Raw genomic sequence first — 13,931 nt, 5'->3', positions numbered from 1 at the left:
TCTTAGCAAATTTAAGCTAAGTATATGTAATAAAATTGATGGAAATTATATAATGATGATGATATATAATATAAGATATGAATAGAAGATTAAATTAAACTTGGTTAGCGCCGAATTGGTCGGAGAGATCGAGTATGAAAGAATAGGTTTGGACGTTATAATTAAAATTGTGGGTGAATGATATAAATTGTGAAGTAACGTATAACTTCTAGCTAGTCGGTCCATGGAGTTAATGCTTCCTATAAATTATTATAACAACTACTAGTACCTTTGCCCTTCGAGGTTCTAGATAAGATACATTAATGTGGGATTTGTGGAGAGAGGTCGGGCGGCGTATGTGTTGATCGATCGTGAAATATGTTATTTTTCGTGCTTGTTATGAACAACGATAATTCAAATTAAAGTCAATTGCGTTAATAGCGGGAGATTTTCTATGTAATGGTTGCGCTTTTAATTTTTAGGAACTTAACTGTAACACGAAAAGAAAATTAGGGTCATGGAGGAATTGGGTCGATTAAATGGAATAAATGTTAAAACGATGTTTGATTGCTAAGTATAGTAAGATACTCAGATATACAACGATTGTACTAGCTAGATATTTACGGTATTATATGGTCGTGGGATAATTGAAGTATAATTAGTATGTATCTAGTTAGTTCCTCTTTTTTTCTTCCTAAGTGGATCTTGACGTCTATGCCAAGAAACATGAGACACATAATTCAATCTATATTTTTTAAAGAAAATTTTGTGTAGAACTACCCTAAAGATAGGGTCATTTGTGAACAACTACCTATTTTTTTTTATTTGTTTAGAACTACCCACAAATTTGAAAACGTTTGGGTAGCACTACCCATTAACATTTTCCGTCCAATTAAGACGTTATCGGAGCCCACTTTTTTCACTTTTCCCACCCAATTAACTCTCCCAATTTGTATAAAGGTTTTAATTTACCTTAAATAACCTAATTAGGGTTTTAATTAGAATTCATTTTAGGGTTCATGAGTTTAATATTATTTGGGGATTTTGATTTCTAAGGTTTGGGGATTTAATTGAATTGGGGTTTTTGCTTATTTTAGCAATAATTGGCCATTGTAATTGATAAAAGTGAAAATTGGGCCAAAATAACATTTTAATTGGATGAAAAACGTTAGTGGGTAGTGCTACCGAAACTTTTCTAAACTTGCGGATAGTTCTAAACAAATAAAAAAAATGAGTAGTTGTTCACAAATGACCCTATCTTTAGGGTAGTTCTACACAAAATTTCCTTTTTTAAATCTTCTGAATTTCAATGTTTTCGATGATATGCACGTATTAGATATTAACATACTACCTTCGTTACATATTAGTTGCAACTTTGGGGTATTATTTGTGAGACATAAAATATTACAAAGTTACAACTAATATGTAATGGAGGTAGTATCTCCTTAGTTTGGTTTGTAATAATAATTTTGCAATGAATTTGATATAATAATTAAAAAGGAGTATTATGCTAGTTAACTTGAGATGCAATAAGTAATCCTCAAGATCTAAACACTCCCTTTTCCTCCTAAGAAGATATTTCTCTATATATAACTTTCACATTTCCAATCGAAATAATCATTCATTGTAAATTAGATTTTTTTTTTTCGTGCTAATACACGGATACAATCTGGTCTTTAAAATTAGAAGGCTTAACTAGGGTCTCGTACGATGGTGTACTCACAGCTCATAAGAATCGGCCCTACTCACTAGTCATTTTCCCCTCAATAAATATGAAAAAACAAATTGAAAGAGCTCCCTTGCCTTAAAGATTGGTTATGCATGGTCCCTAACATGATATACGTGCTAGATGCTCCATTGCCCTTAAAAAAAATCAACGAGGTTGCAAAGGCTTCTTAATAAATGCATTTGCTGTCCATTATAATTGAAAGGCAAGCTTAGCTTCACGATGTAATACGCAACATTGATTAATTGACTTGTATCTTGAAATTTCGAATTAATTCAAATTCATAATTGCTTGACTAAAACTCGCTTTCACAATGGTAAAAGTCTCTATCACAATTGTTGAAAATTCTTTGTCAACTTTGGTCTTTCTTCTTCACATTGCCTTCGTATTCTTGCATACACAGTTATGGTACTTGCGCCTCAAGGTGGCAAAGAACCTTGTGTACGGGGTCTACACCGGTCTAATCCAGTAATCCGTTCACTGTTCACATGTACGTGCACCATATGGATCGGATAAACTTTCAAAAGTTTATCAATCTATGTTACCAATCATATATTTTCATCACTATATAACCACTTAGATGTCAAAATAAATATAACTAAATATGTTTATGTAAACTTTCTAATTTTAATAAATGCAAACGCAATCACATCTAACTACACACGAAGTATATAGATATATTGATTTATAATGAAAATATTTAACTATTTACCATGACTATAATTTATTTTCTTAATTATATAGGTGATAAAAATAAAATAAAATTGCATTGTTGCATGTGGTGTACGTGTGAGAATATCTGACATTTATATACATAACTAGTGTGAGGCGCCGGGCGATGCACCGGGTTTTGCTTTGAATATCAATACATATATTATTTGGGCTATAAAATCATAAACTATATAATTACAAAAAATAAGTGGACAATAATAACTAATGAAATTAAATAAACGCTCTCAAATTGATGTCTTGTAAAGTACAAATTAAAGTATTTATTGTATTATTATTGAATATGAAGCACAATGTAAAGATAGGAAAGTTGGTAATAACATTACTTTATTTGTTATTGGTCTTGTGTTCAAACCTTGTCATAAACATTTTTATTGCAATTGAAACATGTTCATTCATATTCATATTACAATGGATGAATGGATGATGTGGCATATTACGGTGATGTGACATACTTCTAATACACGTGGCACATATCTTGTATTAGGAATGCTTTTTAATATAGAAGTATAGATATAGATTTGTTTTCTATATATAGAATTAGATAGTTGATAGTTAATAGTTAATTTGACAATTAATGTAACGAAATAGGTATGTTACATATGGGCACTATTGGTCTACCCCATAAAATGTCAAAGTGGACAAAATCTAATTATACAGCTAACATACTAACATAGTAACATGCAAAGAATTTAGGCTCTTGTCCGGCTAATTTAGGCTCTTGTCCGGCTTTCCTTGCAGAAGCCATTGCCCTTCGCAATGGGCTCCTTCTTGCTAAAGATTATAATATTTCCGATATTTATATTGAAGGTGATAATCTAATCTAACAGTTATTAATATTTTGCAGGGTCATTTCAGTTGTCCATGGAAACTACATCTTCTTATGGCAGATATCAAGACTCTTTTGGATTCTTTTTCGAGCTTTCAGGCAAGACATATCTATCGGGAAGGAAATCGGGCAGCAGATTATGTTGCCTCTCTCGGCTATTCTACTCCGACTCATCAAGATATAGATCCATTTCTAGATAGTAAATTTTCTTATTTTTTACTCCTTGATAGATTAGGTCATGGTCTTGCGAGAAGACGTACCTAATCTCCTTCATGTATCTTACTTTTCAAAAAAAAAAAAAAAAAAAAAAAAAAAAAAAAAAAACATGCAAAGAATTTCTTTTATTTGTTATCTTTATCTATCTTTTTGTATGGTATATGGTATATCCCTTTTGACAATTTGCTATTCAAATTGGCAAATTTGAATAACATGATTGCACTACACGTTGTATTTTTGGTCATTTAAATCTTGCCCAAGCAATTTTATAAACCAATAAATAAATAAAGTTTTGATTGTACGTACGACTCATTCGTATATATTATTACAATTGAAATACACTCTTTCTAAAAGCTTAAAACTTTAAGCAATCTCATTTTTCTATCAAATATCTATCGGCATCTTCTCTTTAATATAGATAGGAACCAGTAAATGCTTAGAGCCATCAACTTCCTCTTTGACAAATTGTACAAAGGATTTTAAGGAATAATTAATCTTTTAAAAGTTCATTATTGTAAATTAAACAATTTTTTTTACCAAAATCTTTGCTTTTAGACAGCTAAACTTGATGGTTGGCAAGTTGTCTGTCAACTATTGTTAGCCCCATACAAGAACTCTTTTGCGGTTAAAAAGGATCCAAAATGAGTCAACATCATAACCTTAACGGCTCAAACTACTCACATATTTAGAAAATAGAAACCCCATGCTGTTCCCATCCATCTTTTTACCACACATAACCAACTCATTGCCAACTATGCTAATTTAAGGTGGCAACTTTCATATTCAACAACTAATTTACCCCATCAGCACGTTTCACATCTTATGTGGCGCAACCAATTACCTTTCCAATTTTTCTACCAATTGGAAATTTATTTGAAATTCTCTCAATCCAATTTCCAAATCTCCCTATTTTACGCGAGATTATAACTTGTAAGAGAGTTGCATTGTTGGCTTGGTGTAGTTGTTTGATAAGAAATACCGAAATACTTCTTTAAAAAAAAAAAGAAAAAAAATATACCAACTATATATGGCAACCAAAATATAACCAAAAAAGCGGAAAAAGGCTTCCCTCTCTTTCAACATGTGATGTGGGCACAGCAAATAGTTCCATTGCTTTGCGGTTGCATTTGCTTTGTCTCAACTGCCTTCTTGAGTTGTAATAAGAATTCTCAACGTCTCTGTTGCTACCCTTGCTGTTTCATCTTTCTGTCTCTCCTTTTTATCCCTCTGTCTCTCTTCCATCTCTTTGCTTCCTTCTTCCTCCTCGTTCTCGGTTTTGGATAATTGTATACATTCCCGCCAAATGCAGGCATAACTTCGGCTTCCTAGGCTCCCGGTTTTTTTCGAGCAGTTTTCGAGGTACGCCCAATCAGAACTTCTTGCCTGTCCATGAAGAAAGGAATGAGAATTCAGGTCAGATTCATGTCAGGTCAATAGAACATGGTGTATTCTTAAAGTTTAGAAGGTTTATCTATAAGTCAAAAAAGGGTTTTTCTTAAATCATTCCATGAACCCCACCATAGTTACTTTATGGCTTTCTGCCGACTGAAAACAGATCAAAAGCCTTAAATTCAAGACAGGCAAGAATGAATAATTAATTTCCAGGAAAACATATTGTAATATACACAAAAGTTGGATGAACTTATAAGGTTTTGTGTAACAAAATAATAAAATATGGCATATCTTTAAGCAAAAACATTCTTAGTAGAGTAGGAAAGATTGGTCTTTTGTGTATTGAGTTAGGCAAGTCAAGTCAAACACAATAGCTTAAAGCAAATGTTATCTAAAGAATACAAAATGCTGTGACATTTCTTATATTAGAAGTTACTTTAGGTTAATAAAAAGTTCTACAACAACAAAACTAAAATTGTGCTAAAAAGTTCTATTGCTTACAGAAACCGGGGTTACCAGATAGAGGATTGCTCTGCGTTTGATGCACCGGCATGGAGGTGCCAACAAAAAAGACTGTGAATGATTCAAAGGCGTTAACAACATTTGTGCAAGCTGACACCGAGACTTTCAAGGATGTTGTCCAACGGCTTACAGGGTCGTCAGAAGCAGCAGCACATGAAGTAACGACTGCAAAAGGTAACATTGGTGTTAAAAAGCCAGAATTTAAGCTCCATGAAAGGAGACAATACAAGGCCAAGTTGGAGATAATCAAACCTCCTTTGAGTATTAAGCAAGGAGCAGCCGTTATGCAGCAATACTATCAGGAGCAGCAGCTTCAATCGTTAGAGCAACAGAAATTCTCTCCCTCTGCATCAGGGAACAAAGTTCGCCAAACGAGTCCTATGACCACCCCAACCAAATGTTTCTCAAGCCTGTCTTTAGGAGAAAGCAGAGGTGAACAAGCGGCTTCTGACCTGAATACACAAGAAGAAGAGAAAGCTATCAGAGAGAGACGATTTTACCTACATCCCTCCCCAAGATCAAAACCTGGGTTTAATGAGCCAGAATTACTCAGCTTGTTCCCTCTAACATCTCCCAAAACAGGTGAAGACTGAAGAGTCAGAAATTAGCCAAGTAAGACATGAAAAGGCAGACTGCTGTCCTCTTATCTCCTCCTTCTGACTTCCTGCTTTTATTGTATCTTTTTCTCACCCTACCAGGAAAAGACTCGTTAACATTCTTGTTAGGCCAAAACCTAGAGGATCTTCCTACAATCACCTAATTGAATTCAGCAGATAGAGATAACTGAATATTTTTTGTAACCCACTGCTTAACCCAACTCTATGTAATCACACAATATTAAACTTTGAGATATTTGAGAGTTAAATTTTTTTATGAATGTTTACTCTGTTTCATTTTGTATTAGATTTGTGTAACAAGTATATTTTTTTAGCAAAGCACCTGTATTTTCCTGTATCTCTTTATATCTTTGATTTGCCAAAATCGATAGCTAGTTGTAGTAAGAAAGAACATATAGACAAGCATTCAGGCTTAATAGTGGCATGTGTATCTGATGGATCATTTGCACAATTGAACTGATATTTAAACTTTACCTGCCACAAATCATATCACCAATGACCTTTTACACATGGCTGATAGTTGTGGGCTTCAGTTGATTGTTGTCTTCACACATCATCCACATAAGCTATTCTGCAAGTCAAATCAGCTAAATTTATTAGAGCTCAAAAGGTTAGCAATCCAAGTATTTCCAATAAATAAATTATTGCATATATCAAATCAAACTGAATAACCTAGCTACTTTATTTAAAACAAATAGACAAAAGGCTTAGGTTATCTTGATGACATTTTAAGCAAATATACATTACAAGATTTACAACCCATAATATTAATCTTGGAACATTTTCAAAAAATATGCCAACGAGTGAAGAAAAACAGTGTCATCAGTACTCAGTAGAAACTATTATCTGCTGCAGAGAACAACACATCCTGTATCATTATTGCATGTGCTAGTACCATTATGATCAGTAAATGCCAAGTATGCATAAAGAACTACTAATTAAATTTTTGTTATTAAATTGTTTGATGATGGAGATGTAAGTTGAAAATACAAATGGAAGAATAAGCATTAAGTGATGAATCATGGGGCAGACCACATTATTACTTTAAAAGTAAAGACATAACACAGGATAGACAGGCAAGACCACATGTAGATTTCTCCCAAGACAATTGAACAAGTGAGGTACCCTCTTTACTCAGGCATTACCCTAGGGTTAGTAGGATGGAGAGGAAGACAGAAACTAGACAAAAAGAGAAGAAGGCTCTGAAGATGATAGGAATCTATGATAAAATGAATATGTTCAACAGAACGTTAGATTTGGTTCTCAGGGATGAATAGCTTTGAAAAGAAATGGCAACACAATGAAAGAACAATTTCTACAACTGACTTGTGAAATATTTAATTGCTCTTTTTCATGAGGAAGAATCGAGCTTCAAACTCCATGTTTTATCCCCACATCCAAAAAACTGTATAAACAAAGGATACATTCCAGACAAAAATCGCAGTAGGAATGGCTTCCTGTATGGCAGGGGTGGGATACTTGTGTTAGTGTAGCGGGTAGATTTCCCAGCCTTGGCAACAGTCACGTGTCAACATATAACATAAACTTCTATTAAACAGCCCAATGCAAAGTATTTCAATTCATGCATGAGCTAGCTTCTTTTACTCACTTCTAATTGTTCTCAATGCCATATGCAAACGTCAGCATGAAGCCGTGATGATCCAAGCTAAGCAATTTGATTGAGATTGTCTCCCTTCTAGAGAAGAGAATATGATAGGCAAGGTTATCCAAGGAAATAGGATTGAGGATCAGCAGTATAAGGAATAACATCATTCGTCAGTCAAGGTCCAAGCTTCCAAGGCAATACCTTCTAACCACTATTGAGTGGCTCATTAACTTTTCTATCCAAGGCCATCAATGTGCAGTATATTGCATCTGTCTCGGGATGAGAAGAGTCACCATATACAAATATTCTTCTCCTTCCATTGACTTCAATCCAACTGCATCCAGCAGGCTTCTTCAAATCTCTAGTCTTCATCAGTTTTCTGATCTCCAAAACCCCATCCCACTTTTCATCAGTGGCATGAAGATTTGACACTGCCACATAGCTCCCAATATCACTATCTTCTGAACTAAAAAGGTGATCAGCAACAATCTGACCTAGTTCCACCTCATCATAAGTCCTGCATGCACCAAGCAATATGCTCCATATGTTTGCATTTGCTTTTATAGGCATCTCAGTGACAAAAGTATATGCATCCTTGATTTTGCCTCTTCGAGCAAGAAGATCCACAATGCAACCAAATTGCTCCATGGTAGGTTTAACTCCAAAATCCTTCTCTATGGAATGAAAAATCTTTAAGCCCTCATCCACAAGTCCAGCATGACTGCAGGCTGACAAAATAGCTGTGAGAGCTACATGATCTGGCTTCACACCCAACACAAGCATGTGATTGAACACGACAAGTGCTTCTTTTCCCATACCATGCATGGCATACCCACCAATTAGAGCCGTGAACATAACTAGGTCCTTATGGGAGCTTGACCAGAAAAGCTTTGTAGATAACCTCAAACTGCCACATTTTGAGTATACATCTATCATGGTTCCTATCAATTGAATATCATCAATACAAGCTCGGACCATGTATCCATGGCATTGCCTCAACAAATGGGCAGAAGCCATGTTCGCACACATGGGTAGAATGCTCATAATAGTTGTAGCATCAGGCTTCACACCTTTAACTTGTAACTCAAACAACAGAGCAACAGCCTGTTCAAGACAATTGTTCTCCACATAGGCTCGGATCATTAAATTATATGTCATAAGATCTGTTTGAGACATACACTCCAGAACATTACAAGGTCCAGCTTGAGCTTGTAAATTGCAAGTCAAAGATCCTGGCTTAGCTAAATCCCACTTCAGCCTCCCTTCACTCGATATTATTCTAGAAATCTTACCAACATTGTCTACACAACCACATTTAGAATAAGCATCTAGTAAAGCATTACCTAGTGTAGGTTGAGTAGTATTTTGACAAAGACAGGCCCTTAGTAAGTAACCATGAGCCTCTTTAACCTTATATAATCTGGAAACACTTCCATAAAACCGGATCAAGGTTAATATAGTGATGGAATCAGGTAAGAACCCCTCTTCAAACATCTGGTATAACATATTGACTAACTGTGATTCCCATCCACTGTCAGCAAAAGCATCAAGCATCGAGTTCCAGGAGATCAAATCCTTCTGAGATATGAATTCAAATGTCCTCAAAGATGAATCTAAATCAGCGCACTTAGCATACGCACTTATCAGGGCGTTACTAACTGCTGTGTTAGTATATAAAGTTGGATATTGGAAAGAATAGCCATGAATCTGCTTAACCATCTGCAGATTTTGCAATTGGCCACAAGAAGGGAGGACAGAAATAAGAGTAACAGAGTCTGGTTCCAGCATCTTCCCTGAAATTAGATTGTGAAACAAGTGGACTGCTTTAGAATTCTCATTGTTTGAGGCATATCCGCCAATAATGACATTCCAGGAAATTAGATCCCGTGATGTCATCCCAGCAAACAAAGCTTCTGCACCTTCCAACACACCCATCCTCAGGTAAAAACTCATAAGAGCATTGACAACAAAAACATCCTTTTGCAGCTCACTATGTTTAAGAGCATAAGCATGTAACTCTCTCCCCAATTTATGAGCAATATCTCTGTCTAAAGTAGTGCATACAGGTAGAATACTTGCAAGAGTGGCATAGTTTGGCGCAACAGGCCCCAACAACATACGTCTAAAAAGTAAATAAGCATCATTATAGAGCCCACACTCAGTAAGCCCAGAAATTAGTGCATTCCATGAGACTACATCTTTATCATATATCTCACAAAAGGATGCATATGCACCATCATAAACCAGCCCACATTTCGCATACATAGATACAAGTGAATTTCCCACAAGTGTTTCAGAAGCATATCCAGATTTAACAGCATAAGAATGTATGCTTTTACCAGTATCTAAACTCCTCAAACGGGCACAAACAGGAAGAATGATAGCAATACTTACAGGGCTCAGTTCAGCTTCTTGACAAGTATGCATACTATACACTAATCTCATCACTTCATCGTCATGAACATGGGACCCAGCTAACCCGGCCAATACAATGTTCCAAACAACAGTATCGCGTTTTGGCATCTGATCAAACAATTTCTTGCAGTCCTCAAAGGCCTTAGTCTTAGCATACACATTAAGCAGTCCCTTAGATACAGAAAGATAGGAAAGATGACCCAGCTTAACAACAACACTATGAATAGCTCTGCCTACATTAAGTGCTGGGAGAATTGCACATGATTTTAAAGCAGCTTGCAGCACAAGGTGATCAGGCCTAAAACCAAATGGATATCGTAACTTCGAAAGGAAAAGTGATAGAACCTCATCATGTCTCCCACCAATAGATTGAGCCCTTATAAGTTCACTCCATGCTTTGAAGTCTGGCATTTGCATTGTACTTTAATGCATTCTATGAATGTCAGCTAGCAAAGTCCCTAGGAGATGTACCATGAAACTCGGTTCGAAATCCGTGTACATCATCTGTTAACCACTTGGGAATCCTCTAAAAACCCCAGAAAATAATGGCTCTTATATACATCTCAAGATACCTTCAAGGCTTCAATCAAGCTATACAACACCCTGGTATAAGCAAATGTCCCCTTTGAAGTTCTGTCTTCTACACGAAGTTGCTACTTTAGGAATGGTGTTTACTCACTAATAACACTAAATTCAGCTCAAAATTTAGTACAAAGTGCAAGAATTAAAACCCCTTTTGCTTTTCATGGGATTTAGGCAAGTTTTTTCAGTGAGGACTTCTAACAAACAGTTGGTGGGCAGGCCCTTTAGCTATATCAAACAATACCTATTGTATACCTTTGGTTGGAGGATTCTGTATTGTACAACAAGCGCATAAACCACGGAATGGGTCTTTGTAATATGCGTCTCAACCGTGGTACATGCGCCTGTGCTGGTTCAGACTGGTGTGAAAGGTGGGTTAAGACGCAAGAGAGAGAATTAAGGGTGAGAAGGAGAGTAATAGAGTGAAAATATCATGGTTCATTAATTTTTTTTTGGGAAATTCTCAACGGTAACCCTAATTTTTGCTACGCATCAATGGTAACCTCTCCTTTTTTTTAATTATACAAAATGACCACAATTATCAACTTTATCTCACATATGACATTAATGAGAGTAAAATAATTAAAAAAATTAACTATGTTAGCTTTGAAAAAAAAAAAACTAAAAAGAAAAACCACCACTTCCACCCTCATCCCACCAGATCTAGCCAGCACCACCACCTCCACCCTCATCGGAGCCACCTCCCACCCAACCCCCTCGTCTGAAACACCAACCTCACACCCAAACCGCCGAACCCCAGGCAACAACTCCCTCGCACAGCAGCCCGCGACCAACCCACGTCCCTACCTCTACCGTTAGCCGCCGAATTAACCACCAGCACCTCCAATTCGACCACAACAGCCACCATCGCACTCAGTCCACATCAGAGCCACCACAAGACCCTTTAGAGCGGGCGCTAATTCCATTGAAGCAGTCGCTCCTAATTTGATCTACAAAATCCAATTCGTGTATGGGGTTCAGCGGTGTGGGGGTGGTCGGGGTTCCGAGATCGGCGCTCTAATGGGGTGACGGTGAGAAGGAGGAGAGGGAAGGAGGGTTGTGGCAGGGGATTTGGGAATTTGGCTTGGCGGTGTTTAAGGTGGAGTTGGCGCACCGGCGGTCGGAGGAGTCTGAGTTGCATCACCGCTGATCGGAGGAACTTGGGGTGGTGTGCCGGAAGGGAGATGGTGGCTGGGCAGTTTGTGAGTGGTTTTTGGTGGTTAGGGTTAATTTTTTTAATTTTTCTTTTTTTTTAAGATATAAATCTAACTATAGTTAATATTTAATGAAATTAGATTATGAGTGAGATGAAATTTTTAACTAAGGTCATTTTGTATAATAAAAGAAAGAGGAGGTTACCATTGGTGCGTAGCAAAAGTTGAGGGTAACCGTTCAGATATTCCCTTTTTTTTTTTTTTTGTTGATAGAACTTATACGGTTATACCCCTATCATCAAATAATTTTCTTTTCTCATATCCCCAAATAATACTCCATATCCTATAATCGCAATGCTGGAATGAAATTCCTCAGCATAAACAACATAACGACCTCACAAATCAACAACTCAACTGATCACTAATCAATAGGATTACAACTCCAATGAATTAATTTCTTCCATATTTATGTATTAAGTGTTCACAGCAAGGATTTGATGCATTATAAAACCAATAAAATTCTCTCCCTACCCATCGCTTTCGGTATTTTGTTGTGTACAAAGAGTCAAAGAAGCTCAAAAAATAGCATAATTGTCAAGAAGCCGCTATTTATTGTAATGTACTTAGTTTTTGAAACAATAGGAGTATATAAGAGGCATTGTCAGCTCATAGAGTCAAAGATGTACATAAGTTAATTTTTTATTTTTTATTTTTTTTGACAGTGGAGCTGAGTGTATAAGTTAGCTTGAGATAAACAATGTTAAGATCAAAAAAATTCCACTGAACACCATCAACATTCAGATATAATAAGAATTTACAATTTCACTATGAAATTATAAGGAAGTCTGTTGTCACGACTCATGTCCCACACCCTTAATAGCATCAATGCGGTCGCATAGGCAGTAGGCAGCAACTTGGGTCAAGGGAGATGCCCATGAGTGCATGAATACTACATTGACAGTAACACAATAATGGATCATTTGGGGACCAAATAAACTCCAAATGAGCCCAAACTTAGGGGTCCACCGTTTTTGGGCCCAATGAAGACAATGGTGCAGCCAGATTTTCAAGGAGAGGTCTGGAACATTCCAGAACATGATAGGAGTCCCGGGATGCGTTCGGAAGCTTCTAGAACTTTCTAGGTTGCTCTTATACATTCTTGTAACTCTAGAGTAGTATAGAATACTCCGGAATGATGTACATAAGAGTAGGAACTCAGAATTGTATAGAAATATCTAGAAAACTAAGATTTTAGGACCCTCCATTTGAGGAGGTTAGAATGTTCTAGAGTAGAACTCTCTAGGAACTTAGGAGGCCTATAATATAATACCCCCAAATCTCTCTCTACGTAATTATCTATATTAATATATAGATAATATCAAAAATAAGATTAGTTGTAATTCATGAGATAATAATTAAGCTAAGGTTGTTAAGTATTATTAAGATAAAATCCGGAAAATAAAATTAAAAACGGCGTACAACGTTAATTATTAAAGTATGGACCGTCCAAGATCATAATTATAAAGATCATTAGTACGATTGATTGAAACTTCCAAGATTTTATCAAAATAAGATTTTAATCCCATATTCGGTAAGCTTCACCCCCAATGACAAATCCTAAGCATACCATAATTTATAGGTGAACAATATAAATTTTATTTTATAATATGTTTTAAAAATACATATTAAATCAGAACTACTCTAATGCATATTAAATCAACCAAAAGACATAAAAAATCAAAACTACAAAAATTACCAAAATTTTTGAAGATTCGGTCAATTGTGTCAATGTGATTCATTGATAACTCCAAAAGCTTTTCAAAATAGCTTCTTAAGGGTAAAATGGTGTAGCATCCATGTTTTCTCCAATGCATTTCCCAGTGGAGTCTTGGATTACGGAAATTAATCAAGGAGATCATGTAGTGTCGTAGAATTCGGAAATTCTTCATTCTTGATAACTGTAAAAATAGTGAATTTCAATTATTTTTCATGAAAAAGCAATACAATCATACGTTTATGGGATTCTTGGAGCAATTAAAATACAGTGGATTTCGATTATCTTACCGAAAAGATTGAGAATTTCTTGGAAGAAATTCGACTACTTTCATTTCTTTTCCGTAAACCATGGATATAGGGTCGGTTGCGAAAACAGTAGGGTACCTTC

At 35.9% G+C, this 13,931-nt stretch overlaps 2 pseudogenes across 3 annotated transcripts; one reads left to right on the top strand and one right to left on the bottom strand.

The window, feature by feature from the left end:
* The first annotated feature begins 4,704 nt into the window (after positions 1-4,704).
* LOC145605277 (VQ motif-containing protein 31 pseudogene) lies at positions 4,705-6,351 on the top strand (annotated as a pseudogene). 2 transcript variants are annotated; one of them, XR_014105024.1, is made up of 2 exons: positions 4,705-4,838; positions 5,375-6,351. The product of XR_014105024.1 is annotated as a VQ motif-containing protein 31 pseudogene, transcript variant X2 (transcript). The 2 variants fall into 2 exon arrangements; XR_014105023.1 differs by having other exon boundaries at positions 4,753-4,892.
* LOC145605275 (putative pentatricopeptide repeat-containing protein At5g08490 pseudogene) lies at positions 5,426-11,843 on the bottom strand (annotated as a pseudogene). The gene is made up of 5 exons (XR_014105022.1): positions 7,818-11,843; positions 7,620-7,706; positions 6,485-6,581; positions 5,646-6,084; positions 5,426-5,558 (listed from the first exon to the last, which is right to left on the bottom strand). The product of XR_014105022.1 is annotated as a putative pentatricopeptide repeat-containing protein At5g08490 pseudogene (transcript).
* Between the last annotated feature and the right edge of the window lie 2,088 nt (positions 11,844-13,931).

This window comes from Chenopodium album, chromosome 22 (genome assembly GCF_948465745.1).
Source record: "Chenopodium album chromosome 22, dcCheAlbu1.1, whole genome shotgun sequence".
Lineage (NCBI taxonomy): Eukaryota > Viridiplantae > Streptophyta > Magnoliopsida > Caryophyllales > Amaranthaceae > Chenopodium > Chenopodium album.
Note: the sequence above shows the minus strand (reverse complement) of the source record. Positions and strands in the feature narration are given on the sequence as shown.